The sequence below is a fragment of the Hyperoodon ampullatus genome (assembly GCF_949752795.1).
Source record: "Hyperoodon ampullatus genome assembly, chromosome: 2".
NCBI lineage: Eukaryota > Metazoa > Chordata > Mammalia > Artiodactyla > Ziphiidae > Hyperoodon > Hyperoodon ampullatus.
The window spans coordinates 84,373,730-84,387,801 of record NC_136915.1 but is presented as its reverse complement, the minus strand read 5'-3'; the positions used below and the strand labels follow the sequence as shown (position 1 = coordinate 84,387,801).

Below are 14,072 nucleotides of genomic sequence, written 5' to 3'. Positions count from 1 at the left end.
AGCTATGGTTGCCAGACCGTTGGTTGCTATGTCACTGCCATCTCCACTTGTTCCTCACTGCAGAGTTCATCTGCCATTAATGTCTGCAAATACTAGACACTTGTTTTCCCTGCCTGCCCTGAAGCTGGGGCGTGAGCAAGTGATCCAAAATCTAAACTGCTTCCCTAAATTGCAGTTTAGGATTAGGTAGATTGGAAAGGGGAGAGACTACAAGCCAAGGGCCAGTCAGGAGGCTTTTGCCCAATTCTAGGACAGAGATAAGTTGTGTCTGAATATCAATAATGGTCATAGGACAAGAGATGAGGGGTGGACGAGACAGAGATGGAAATGACATGTTCTGGCAACGGGATGTGAACAGAAAGGGAGAGAGAAGTGGGGTGAGGAAGCAGTAGGGGGAAAGTGGCAGAGCCGGGAGCAAGAATAATAGCGTGGCTAGAGAAACTGACTTCAGTGATGTGGTGGCAGTCCTTCTGACATGGAGTGCATCCACACGTAGGGGAAGGGAAAAGCCTCCCATCTTTGGTGAGGAGTATCTAGAAAGCGAGAATAGAAACTATTCAGACTCATTCACAGATCCGGTCTCTGTGTATGTTATTCATTCTGCCTGGTGGGCTCTTTGCCTAGCAAACTCCTATTCATCCCTCTATACCCAGATTAATTGCTACCTTCTCCAAGAAATCTTCTTGAACTACCTTAAGGCAGAATTATTTCTTTTTCTAGGTTTCTGGAGCCCTTCACTGACACCTGCATCCTATCACTTGCTACATACAATGCATTGTCATTTTTCTGTTTCCTGTTTAGTACTAGATGGCAGGTGCCCCTCCTTAAGGGGCAGCTTAATAATTTTGTATCCCTGGCATTTAACACTGTGCCTGAAATATAATCATCAAATGAGTGATGAATGGTTGAATAAAATATTGATGATGGAAAAAAAGGTAGAGGTTAAAAGTGGTAGCAGAAGGGGGGTGAAATGTTGAAATATTAAAGTTAGGATATTGAGACATTCATAGAGAATGGTGGAACAGATGAAGTTATCCTTGAAAGCTCTTAGAAGATTCTATATGTGGAAGGAGGAGATCTAAATCTTTGAGCTAATACCAAAATGGAGAAGAATTACGATCATTACCTGAGAATAGCTCAAGAAGAAATATGCAGAGAAAAACAGATGACATATTAGATTAAGTTGAAAGGTAGAGCCCAAAGAGAACCTGAAGGTCAGGAAATCATGAGAGTGTCTTCTTCAGAATTTCTGGAAACATAACAGTGACATTTTATGATGCAGTCACACAATGCAATCATGAAAGTCTTACATACTCAAGATTGATATTTCCACAGCATGTAATGTAAGGGGGTTGGTGCATTCTCAGTCTGCAGATGGTAGAAACATGATAGATTTGTGGCATTTTTCCGGAGGCCGATCTTGCAGCTGGGCCAGTGGCATTTGTTTCATTGTTTTCATTCTTCTTCCCCTGCCTCAGGACCATTTGGGAAAATTAAAGTTATACCAGCTCTAATGATGCTTTTATTTTCTCCATTTCGTATCTACATTTTCAGAGTGTACTCTACCTCAGTGGCTCTCAACTCAGGAAGATTTGAGCCTTTCCGCTGCCCTCCTCCCAAAATGGAGACATTTTTGTAACTGGCATCTATTGGGTAGAGACCAGGGATGCTGCTAAATATCTTAATGCACAGGAAAGCCCTCAACCACAAAGAATGATCAGGCCCCAAATGTCAATAGTGCTGAAATTGGGAAGTCCTGTAGAGTCTGTCCTATATTAACAGCACAGATATTATGCCAGTTCCTTGGCTAGCCAGCTTTAAAATTTTGTGGTTCTTAACAAATGCAGAAAATGTGGAGCAAGTTCCTTTATTTCCATTTCTGAGGTTAAAACGACACTTTATCAATATAGCTTACACAGCACTTCAAATTTTATCAATCTAAAGTCCATTTCAAAAGGGGAATTCCTCAGGTACTTCTTGGGCTAACACTAAGAGGTGTTTAGTTTAACAAGTACTTAGGTGACATTGCTAAAGGGCTATAAAAACAGTGAAGATCAAAACAGGATGACAGTAGTCACTGAAATCATGCCCAGAGTCTTAGTAGAGTTAGGGGTAGTAGGAAGTAGGAGTGAATGGGGGCCGGCACATGCCTGTGTCTCATGTCCCAGGCCTGGCACTTACCAGTCATTGGCCTTTGGCAGTTGCCTCTCTGTGCTTCAGTTTTCTCTTTGGAGATGAGGATTATAGGGGAGACTTACCTCTTAGTGAAAACTAACTATTAACACATAAAAAACGATTAGAAATCACTTAATAAGGTTACCAGAACGGTGGGCACTTCTATTTACTGGTCAGAGTGATGCCAGCGTATGACAATGGCATGAAGATAGTTTACATTTTCTTTGGCAGGCCAGCTTTAAAATTTTGTGCTTCTTAACAAATGTCAAAATGTTGGCGTGATTCTAATTATTTCCATTTTTGAAGTTAAAGCAGGACATTGTTGGTATATCTTGTCTTGCAGTTCAAATTGACACAAATTAAAAAGTGTGACTACACTGTGTTTCTTCAGGGAATCACTAACAGTTATGACAGGAGAGCAAATATCTGCACAATTCCTGAGACAAGAGGCATTATCCCAAAGCTGTTGTTTTCCCAGTTGTGTGATGCGCCACAAGAGGGTACCAGAGACTTCTTTTGAAAACTTAAGCGGGCCGTTTGGGTTTTGTTTATATTGTAGCCAAAATAGTCACTGGATGGTGCCCAAAGACTTCTTTTGAAAACCTACAAAGCCAGTTATTCGTTTGGTGTTTAAATCATGGTAAAAATAATATATGGTTATCATATTTAATTGGACCAATACAATACATGAGGTCAAAGGCAAATATCTCAATTCAACATAGACCAAATCTATTTTCTCTGTTCTAGATCCTGGTCATAGGAAAAGTCCTGGAGAAAAATCTTCTTTATCTATTAAAGTTTTAGTGAAAAAAAATGTAAAAATCACACTCCACTGGTGGTGATTTAGCAGCCCCATCACCTAGAAAGGATGGGGTCCTTAGGATCTGCTATACGAAGCCCCATTTCCCAGCTTTGCTGGATTACTGTGAAGAAAAATCTGCGTTGGTGACTCCGGTTTCTTTTCCATTGCAAGTTTATACCTGAGCAAAGAAGCACTCTAGGAGCACAGTAGCAGGGCTTTTTGGAGTCCTGGGCATTATTCAAAGTAAACCTCAAAATATGGTTTTAGACAGACATGCAGGGCCTTGGGCTAACAAAACCTCACAGCCCTGTCCCTGTCTCCTGCCCTGGGGCCAATCCTCTGAGCCTGGGCAGGGTCTGAGGAAGTCCCACAGGCTGGTTGGGCCCCAGGAAGTGGGGAAGAGGGACACATTCAAAATAGCACGTGTGTTGGGCTTCCCTGGTGGCGCAGTGGTTGAGAGTCCGCCTGCCGATGCAGGGGACGCGGCTTCGTGCCCCGGTCTGGGAAGATCCCACGTGCCGCCGAGCGGCTGGGCCCGTAAGCCATGGCCGCTGAGCCTGCGCGTCCAGAGCCTGTGCTCCGCAACGGGAGAGGCCACAACAGTGAGAGGCCCGCGTACCACAAAAAAAAAAAAAAAAAAAAAAAGGCTGAGAGGGTAGAGTAGAAGAGGGAGGAGAAGCAGCTAATGACTGATGGACACTCTCTGCTGGCGCAGGCTTAGCGCCCACCCAAGGCTGACTCACTGAATCCTCAAAAGAACTCTACCTGTTTGGTGCCTTTACCTTCATTTGACAGATAGGCAAACTGAGAATTTGAGAAGTTACTCTTTCAAGGCCACACAACTGGTAAGAGATGGAACCAGGAAACAAACCAGAAAGTTAAGAAATGCCAAGTAGGCCGGGGTCGGGGGTGGCGAGGGCGGTGGGCCATGCGGGGGGGCCCAGGCTCCGAGCTCACGCCGGCCCGCCGCCCCCAGGATGTGTTCCTCATGATCCGGCGCCACAAGACCACCATCCTCACAGACGCCAAGGAGTCGAGCAATGTGTTCGAGCTAAAGTGCATCGTCGAGGGCATCCTCAAGCAGCCGCCGGACGCGCAGCGGCTGTACAAGGACAACCAGCTTCTGGACGACGGAAAGACATTGGGCTAGTGTGGCTTCACCAGCCAGACAGCACGGCCTCAGGCCCCAGCCACTGTGGGGCTAGCCTTCAGGGCAGATGAAGCCTTTGAGGCCCTGCGCATCGAGCCCTTCTCCAGCCCACCTGAGCTGCCAGATGTGATGAAGCCACAGGACTCAGGAAGCAGCGCCAATGAACAAGCTGTGCAGTGAGAGGCCCCCCAACTGCCCTACCCCCCCCATAAAAGAGATTTGGGTGTCAAAAAAAAAAAAAAGAAATGCCAAGTATGTGAAATTTTTTTTTTTTTTTTTGCGGTACGTGGACCTCTCACTGTTGTGGCCTCTCCCGCTGCGGAGCACAGGCTCCGGACGTGCAAGCTCAGCAGGCATGGCTCACGGGCCCAGTTGCTCCACGGCATGTGGGATCCTCCCAGACCAGGGCACGAACCCGTGTCCCCTGCATCAGCAGGTGGACTCCCAACCACTGAGCCACCAGGGAAGCCCCAAGTATGTGAAATTTTAATAGAGGTGGACAACTAACTCTCCATAACCTTTAGTATTTACTCTGTGGTGGTTGTTCTCAGAGGGGCATATGGAAAGTAGGTTCTTTGCTCTCTTTCTTTGACTGAAGGAGCAATGACCACAGAAGATATGGTTGTGACTTAGGCACTGCCCAGGGGAAGGGATTCAGTCCTCTCTAAGGAGGTCCCAGGATGCTGGGTGGTCTCCGGTTCAGAGTAGAATGAACCACCTCAATGGGCCATGGCCTACCTAGTAAAAACTTCCCGGCTTTCTCCAAGATGGTAGTTTCCCTCTACTGTTTATCAGTATGCTATAAAAAGAAAAGTGCTTGTAAACAACTTGAGTGCATGAACAATCTAATTAAAATAATTAAAGTAATAGCTTGTGAAAAAAGTAGTAAAACTAATTATTATGGAGTAGCAGTGTGGGAAGGTGAAAATTGCTGACAGTCTTTAGGTCTAAGCTGCTTCATTTGGCACAGAAAAACACAGTTTACCAGGTCCCTTCTGAGGATATGGTTCCTCCTTCCCAACCTAGATTTAAACTCTATTGCTTCTCATCTCAACGTTTGATTTTCTTCTTGGCAGCAGCCATATGCAAGTGACCTTCCAATGGTTCTAACTCCAAATTGTTCCTTAGGGTCAAATGTCTGACTTTTTTCTTTTTAACTCAGAGAATCATGAAAGTTTAGAATCTGAGACCCTATGCACTGAAGGAACATATAGACTCCTAGTAAATGATCCATGGATGCGTGACTCCCTTTGCCGACGTTTCCATGTGATGACTAGCCACTCTTTGCTCAAGTACCTTGCAGAGGCAAGGAAATGCAGCTGTGGCTGCTCTGACTGCTGTCAAATACCCTTTTGTTTCTGTTTTAAGCTATCCTCTGTCCCTTTAATGTCCCACTACTCTTTGTTCTATCCCTCAGGGCCATAGAGAATAAGAAAAATGCCACTCCCAGGTATTTGAAGGCAGGACTGTGTCAGCTCATGCCTTCCCAGTATCTAGTTCCAGCACCAAACCTGCTAAGTGTTCTACCTCCATGAGACAGAGCCTGGTTGAAAGGTCTCACAGTTTACCTAGGAGGGGTATTTACCTGAAACGGCCAAATACAGTCCTACAGAGGTGAGGACCATAGTCTTTGCTGGGAAGAGTAATAGTCATATCTGAGGGGAAATGGAACATCAGGTCAGAAGGTAGAACAGGGGACAAGAAAGATATCAAACAGCAAATTTGTTCGCTCAGAGGGTCAGGGGTAGAGGAGAAGCAGTAAGAAGTACAGGTACAGAAAGGCAATTCAGAACTAAGACCGTGGAATTAGTAAATTTTTACAGGAGCTCCCCTTTCATTACATAGTGATTCATATGTAGCCTATGGTCATGCAGGGCCAGATCCCCTCAGTTTAACACTGGTAGTTCTTCAATTATTCATCATATGACTGCTATTGAAACTGCCTTTATAATCCATGCTAGAATCTTGTTGAACAGCTCATTAAATAACATCATTAGTTGGTAGAATCCACCTGACACTTTGGGGTAATAGTGTGTCACAGAGGCATTTAAAATGTATAGCAGAGCATGGAGCAGACTCTCTTTGCTCAGGAAAAGTCACTATAGTGGACCCTCTTAGTTATGTAAACATAGATTGATTAAGTACATGGAAAGCACTTAGCGTAACCAATAATATCAGCACACATCACCTCCCCCCTTTAGACTAAGTGAGTCTCAGGGTTCTTGGACATTGGAGGTAAGTGAGGCAGAGGTGGCTTTCAGGAGAGAGATACAGACCATATTGCAGAATCAAGCAATTTTATTAAAATGTAAGAGTGATTACATGCACCCCAATGTTCATTGCAACACCATTTACAATAGTCAGGTCATGGAAGCAACCTAAATGCCCATCAATAGAGGAATGGATAAAGAAGATGTGGTACACATATACAATGGAATATTACTCTGTCATAAAAAGGAACGAAATTGGGTCATTTGTAGAGTCATGGCTGGACCTAGAGACTGTCATACAGAGTGAAGTAAGTCAGAAAGAGAAAAAGAAATATCATATATTAACGCATGTATGGGGAACCTAAAAATATGGTACAGATGAACCGGTGTGCAAAGCAGAAATAGAGACACAGATGTAGAGAACAAACATATGGATGCCAAGGGGGGAAAGCGGGGGGGTGGGGGTGGGCTGAACTGGGAGATTGGGATTGATGTATATACACTAACATGTATAAAATAGATAACTAATGAAGAACCTGCTGTATAAAAAATAAAATAGAATAAAATTCCAAAAAAAAAAGTAAGAGTGATAATACTGTGGCAGGAAAGAACAGAGTGGTTGGGGCTAGGAGATTCCCAGGGACCACTGGCTGTCTTGCCCAGGAACCTGGGGGGATAGGGAAGGGCCAAGTTCAGTATCCACATCTGTGTCTGCAGGTCAGCATCTCGGCACTGGGTGCCAGAAAGGAGAGACAGCCTGGGAGTAGGCAAGAGATGATTGTAAATATTTCAGCTCCACATTATTTAATAGAAAGTGTGCAGAAGTGTGAGTGTGAAATAAACTCCTTTGAAATGAACTCCCTTTGGGAAAAAATATATTTTGAGTCAACAAAGCAGGTCATCCTGGTTTCATGTGGAATACCCCACTGACAATGTTCAATTCCCAGTTCATAGCCCTTTCCTTCTTCTAAATTTCTTAATGGTCACTAACTGGGATTTGGTGACATCATTCACAAGTTCATTGGATAGCTGATGTAATTCATCTGGATCAGGAAATGTGTGCTCCCTTAGAGCAGCAGGTTTCGTTCATTCAGCAAGTCTCACCAGCTTCTTCTTTGCAGAGCCCTGAGGTAGGTGCTGCAGGAACAATGACGAACTCTTGGACCACTCTCCACTCCCTTCAGGCTGCAGGTCTCCCTTTACAAAGCACATTGTGAGCTTCTGGCTTTGCACCTGCTCACTCACAGCAAGATGCCTGGTTATCCTGGAAAGTCCTCCGGCTGCTGGGGCTACCTTATCCTCTAAGGTAAAAATGAAATGGGAAACCCAGCGTCTCTCTCCAAATCTCTAGATATTCCCAGAAGGTTATTCTTCTTCTAGTCATTTCCAGGATCCAGCTTCCTGCTTCTGCTAAATTCTCCTTCCCCACTCAGCCCCTCACCTCCTGTCTGCACTGTTCCTTTTCTACACCATGTTACCCCACCATGGAAACAGCTCCAGTTCTTCCACTCCCCAGGTCCCATTCCCAAGGAAAACATCCCGCTGTGCCAGTTCAGGGCCTCTGAGATTCAGTCACCAAGACAGAATTAGAAATGCAAGAGATTTCTTGAGGAAAATGCTTCTGGAGGATAAAGAGGAGAGAAGGAGAGAGAGGGCAGGACTAGGTAGGGGAAACCTCAGACATGATCCAGGTCTGACACCTGTGAAGAGAGAAAGGGAAGGAAGGAAGACGATTGGTAGGAAGAGCCTTAGGACACAGCACAGCTCTGAGAAAGTCCTGAGCAGGCAGATGGGGAGAGACTGAGAGCAAAGATCACCATTGGAGGAGTCCTGCAGTGGTCAGGAATAGCCCAGTCATAGTCTCTGCTGTGTTCAGTCACTGGCTGGGACAGCCCAGGGAGGCGGTAGCCTTGGCGTGAACATTGTTGTGTGTCCCAAATGTGCAGCAGCTGGAGGTTGATTCTCCGGAAGAGAGACCTTAGCGGCATACTCCACAGCTGCCACACCCATTGACTTAGGGAACCACATAGCAGACTTTTATTGAGCTTCCAAAATAAAGGAGAGAACGATAGGACTTACATAAAATTACAGCACAGCACAGCCAATGATGTAAAACCAAATATTGGACACCTTTGGGTTTAAAACTCACTCAGTTATTCTTAACTACTTGCCTGCTCTCTTTGTGGAGGGCCCTGATAATATCACCCCCTCACTTCCCTTCCCTTAGCTCTTCGTTCTCTTCCTCTCTTTTCCTTTTTGGCTGCCAGTCTTCAATTCTTGATACTTTTCATATACAAGGCAATTCATCCTTGGGGATTTCTTCTTTCATATCCAAGGTCATTTGCTAAACAAGGGATAGTCTTCTCTCTGAAGACTTTGTAATTCTACTTCCATCTTCAAAATTAATGTTCTTAGGCCCATTACATAATTTTTCTCCACATTTCTGTAGAATTTTAGAATTGTAATTGTAAAATGTAATTGAATTTAATTTTAATTGGTAACTGAGTGCATTTGCATTTTTGCCAAAGAATTAGATATGTCTTCTAAGATCCTTGCCATAACTGTCAATCACTTCATGAATGATTTCAACTCAGTATAATTCAACAGTATTTATGCTGTTCCACTCAGTCCTAGAAACTACACTAAACTGTTTTGGGAGATTGCAAAGAGAATTGGAATTAGCCTCTGCCCCTAAGAAATAAGCTAGCTTCTAATTTCTTGAGAGAAAAGTGGGCATATGTATACTGCCATAATGACTCAGTGGCTGATTAGATGTCTAGCTGAGCAGGCTGAAGATGACTTCTAAGATCCTCATTCAGGTGTAGTGATCAAGATGTCATTTATCCAGAGAAATGACAGGACAAAATGCAGATGGAGGTGGGGATGAAGACAGGTAATTAGATGGTTTTAGACATGTTTCAGAGGCACTCAATAAATATTTGTTGAGTGGACGAAAAAATGAATGAAAAGGTAATGACATGAGATTTTCAAAAGGCAATTGGAAATTCCAACTTCAGGAGAGTAGTGAAGGAATGACCTGCAAAAAAATGTCCTGGGCTTGAATGAGGCTGCCCAGAGGAAGTACAGTATGAGAAACTGAACAAGCTAAGTCTAGAATCCTTGGAGATAATATGCATGAACAGTTTGAGTAAAGAAAAGAAGACTGAGAAGGAACAATGAGAAAAGAGAGAAAATGCCTATGTCAGTGTACACAATAATATGAGCACATATCACCTTCCTGGTGTAGACTGAGTGAGTCTCCTTCTGAGAAGGTAAACTCAGAACCACAAGAAGCTAGAACAGAACAGGATGGAAAAAAACCTGTTAGATTCTTCTTTGGTGACCATGAAACCAGCTGTTTAGCAGAGTAAGGGGACAAAACACAGATAGAGGGGAATATAGCTTCTGCAGGGAAGGAGGGCAGTGGGTGGTGCCACTCTGTACATTGGCGGAAAAGATGTACAAAGCCAGAAAAAACTTGAGTGTGGCTAGAGGCTAAGGGGAAGGAGCTGATGGAGGAGTTACTGCAGCTGGGACAGAGAAATGGGCTTATTGATGAAATGTCATCCTGCGAGAGCCCTGAGGAAATTATTGAATCCCTAGTGTAAGAGAGAGGTTAGCTTTGGAAAGGAGTGGGGTCTGTGTCCTCGAAAACAGGAGAGGAGATCAGGTGCAGAAGAAATGGACTATGTTTTGAGTGGAACCACCATTTCTTAGAGCAAGAGAGCCAAGCGGGACTGTGGTCCTTGGAGAGTGTGAAAGATTTGAAAAGGCAATAGAAAGTTAGCCAGAGATGATACGAAGGAAGTTACGCATTCTCATCCTCAGACTGACTACAATTCATTCACAGCAATAGCTATTGCTGGGAGTTCTTCTTTTTCACTAAGCTCTTAGAACAATCCTTAAGGTAGGTTCTATTAAAATCCCAATTTTTAGATGAGCAAACCAAGGCACAGATGGGTTTACAACTATGGAGCTGGACTTCAAACCCAACTTGTCTAGAGCTCATGCTCAAAGCTGCCTTCTCTTCTAGAATACCTAATCTTTCCCATCACTCCTTACCACACTATGCTCTTACCAAGCCCTGCTCGAGATTCCTCAGGCTGATTTCCTACTCTTGACTCTGGGCCTTCTCAGAGGTTCTTTCTGTATCAGAAATACCCTGTCTGCCAAGCAAACCATTTGTTCCATTACCTCTCATCAAGGGTTTCCTCATGTACACCTTTTCCGTGATGTCTTCTCTTTTTAGATGAATCTGATATTGAGATTCTCTTGCCCACGCATGTGCTGGGCACGTGTGTGTGCTTTCCTATCGTTGGATGCCCAAGCTTGTGGGAAGCTTTGTGTCTACATTGATGTCAGCTCCTTAAGAGTGTTAGACTATCCAAGTGGGGAGGGCTTAATTTACTCTTAATACCTTCTTACCAGTCTCTATTCTATGATGTTAGTTAACAAATAACATTTGCAGAATATGATGGTGATGCCAATAAATGTTCATTTTACCAGCCTTCTCTCTAAACATGTCTCCAAAAACCCCTACAAGAATTTTAATTTAGGTAATTTTTCTTAAAACAAGATTGTTTTATTTTCTGAACTCATATAAATCTAGGCATTTTGTAATTTCATCCTGATGCTTCATCTACACTTTACATATTTCAGTTGCTCTTGAGTTGTGAGGGAAACGCTAGCAGTTTTCTGCTCCCTCCCCTGGCCCATTTCTAGAAATGTGCTAGATTTACTTGGCTCTGATTTCCCCAAGTACTCTGTCTTTCCAAGGAGCCATCCAAGCACTGCATTAAGGCAGCATTAATCTCTGCAGGTTTTCCTTCCCACTCAGGGGTTGTCTCTGCTTGCCTCATCTTAATTTAGCGCAGGGAATTCCTAATTGCCCTTAATTTATCACTCTTGTGACACCTTTTCCATTTCTGATACATTTTACTGGCCTCAGGAAGGCAAGACAGAAAACTAGACTAAAATAAAACTTTGTTCAATTTTTCCAAGGTCCTGAATGTTCCCCCTCACCTACGACCACTTTAAAGTATTTAAAGACTTTTATTGTTGTGGCTTTTTCTAAGGCCATCCTTCCATTACCCTCCACTTTAGATTTTCTCAGCTCACATTTACACCTTCTTAGTATTGTTTTGAAGCCCCTCTCCCTGTTTTTGTTTTTGTTTTGTTTTTTAATCTTTTTTAAGTGTGCTCGTTTTATAAAGCAAGAGCCTTCTGTTTTTTCCATGGTAACTTTTGGTCATTCTCATGTGATCCTTCTTTATTTATTAGTTTGTCTGAGCAGTTAATTCATTTCCTGGACACAGAGGATTTTTAAGAATCCTTAATTTGCCTTATTATCCACTTTGCCCCCTCAGTCAACCCTTTGTAATAGTATCTGGTTCTTCTAATCCTATTTAGCATCCTCATCTACTTTATAATAAACTCTCCCCCTTCTTTTCAATGACTCTAGCTGCTGTGGTTCATCTTTCTACTTGCCTTTCTCCCATGATTTTAACATCTTGGCTTATTAAAGTCGAGCTTTCTCTTAGCTTTCTGCCAATGAACTTTTAGGAATGAGTCAAAAACAATTTTATTTTGGCCTCACAGTAAGTCTTTTCTTCTTGTGCCAATAATCATGTGTGGTAAACACCCTGATTTAAAGAATAAGCAAATTCTTGTTTTTATAAAGCAACTGTATCTTTTTCCTATCACTTCCTACTAGTTATAGAACATTTCATCACATTGGGTTATTTTGGTACTGATAGATATTACTTTTAAACACTTTTACATGTTTTCTTTTAGAAAAAGGATTTAGTGTAACTGATTCACTTTGCTGTACACCTAAAAATAACACATTGTAAATCATCTATACTCCAATAAATATTTTTTAAAAAGCAGTAATGGTATATGGGAAAAAAAGGATCTCATTAATGAATATTTTTTTCTTGGTCTTAAACCATCTACACTTGCTAATACTTGTGCTATAGATATTTCATATGGTTTCTGATGGAAATATTTTGCTTACCAATCCAAGCTTAAACTTTTGCCCTTTTCTGGGTGGGGGACAGATTTCTCTAAATTAATCATGAAGTCATTCTTATCTGGAATTCATAATATTCATGAAGCAATCTCAAATCGCTGCATGAATAAAAAGAGCTGCCTTTGAGTTTGACACTTCGAGGTACAAAGGGGTTAAGTTATGAGCCAAAGGAACCAAACAATAAGGCCTTGACAGAACCCAAAAGGGAGCCAGCATTCCTAAGTCGTTTCTCCCGCTCCTCTCAGGCCCCCACCCGGCCAGGCCTCTTTTGTTGCTGGCTCGTTTCCTCTGATTGTAATTCATTCTGTATTCCTTCCTCATCCTCTGTCTTGGCTAATTGTTTTTTTCCCACACTACAGGGTTTTAATTTCCTCTAGTTATCACCTTATCACCAGTGTCTACACTTCCTCTACTCTTTCTGAACCGTCTCCAGCTCACCACTGACTTTCAGTGACCCTGGCACGACTGCTTAACTGCACCTTAGTTTGCCCATCGCTGAAATGGGATTATTATCTCTCTCTTTCCTTCCAAGGCATCTGCATCAAAATCCAGTCATTGGTAGGACAGATTGTCCTACCAACCTGTAGGTAGACCAACCTGTCTTACCAATAAGACACTAGGGACAGGCTGAGTTCTGGGATTATTTTAATGAACCTTCCAATTACTGTCACTAGCAAAGCTGAATGCTGCAAGGATATGTTTTTTTTTTTTTTTTTTTGTGGTACGGGCCTCTCACTGTTGTGGCCTCTCCCATTGTGGAGCACAGGCTCTGGACGCACAGGCTCAGCGGCCATGGCTCACGGGCCCAGCCGCTCCGCTGCATGTGGGATCCTCCCGGACCGGGGCACGAACCCGCGTCCCCTGCATCGGCAGGCGGACTCTCAAACACTGCGCCACCAGGGAAGCCCTCTTTTTTTTTTTTTTTTTTGGTGCTGTTTGTCCTTATTTTTAACTTTGCCAGGGAATCCAGCAATACAGATTTTAATAGTCTGGCACAGTCACTGACCAGAGCAATTTTCTCTGGGCTCAAAAAATCTGGGTGATATTTGAGTGAATGTACTATCTCTCTTCTTTCAGGGTAAAAAATATTCTTTCTACCCATCATGACATGGTGTTGTCCTAGGAACTCCATCAATGCACAGACTTAGTAACCAAGTTTCTCCGTGTAGGAAATGTTCATTTTTTGAAAACTACAACCCATGTTTTCTTAAAATCTATTGCCATTATTCCATAAGAGGAGTGGGGAATCCAATGTTACATGGAGAACGTTGATCCCAGGGTGTGCAGACAGGGAGATAGCACTCAGGCTTGCTATTGTTGTTTGGCTTGGAGTTTTTTTGTTCTTGCAGATCTGATTCTTCTTTTTCCTCTTGGTGCCCGGGGTTGGGGTCGGGGAGGGAGGGGGAAGTGAGCAGTCCTCTGACTGAGGGAGGAGATGGAGCGGAGGCCTTTGTTTTAAGACCATGGTTCTGATTACACCTGACAGGACTGAAACTTGATTCCCACAGAGCTTGCTCACACCTTATCTTCTTCCACCAGTGACTATTACGGCAGGAATGCAGCAGGAGTTGTCACTTTGATTCAGTTTGTATACTGCTGATTATGATAACCAAAATAAAAGTTCATTTATTTTCTTGAAATTTGCTCCACGGGGAGTTCTCCCTTCCATCATTTTTTTTAAATTGGTCAACATAGTGAGTTCTC

General features: G+C 43.1%; 1 pseudogene across 1 annotated transcript; it reads left to right on the top strand.

Annotated features, from left to right (window-relative positions):
* Positions 1-3,959: 3,959 nt before the first annotated feature.
* LOC307048966 (elongin-B-like) lies at positions 3,960-4,311 on the top strand (annotated as a pseudogene). Its single transcript has one exon. The product of its transcript is annotated as an elongin-B-like (transcript).
* The last annotated feature ends 9,761 nt before the right edge of the window (positions 4,312-14,072 follow it).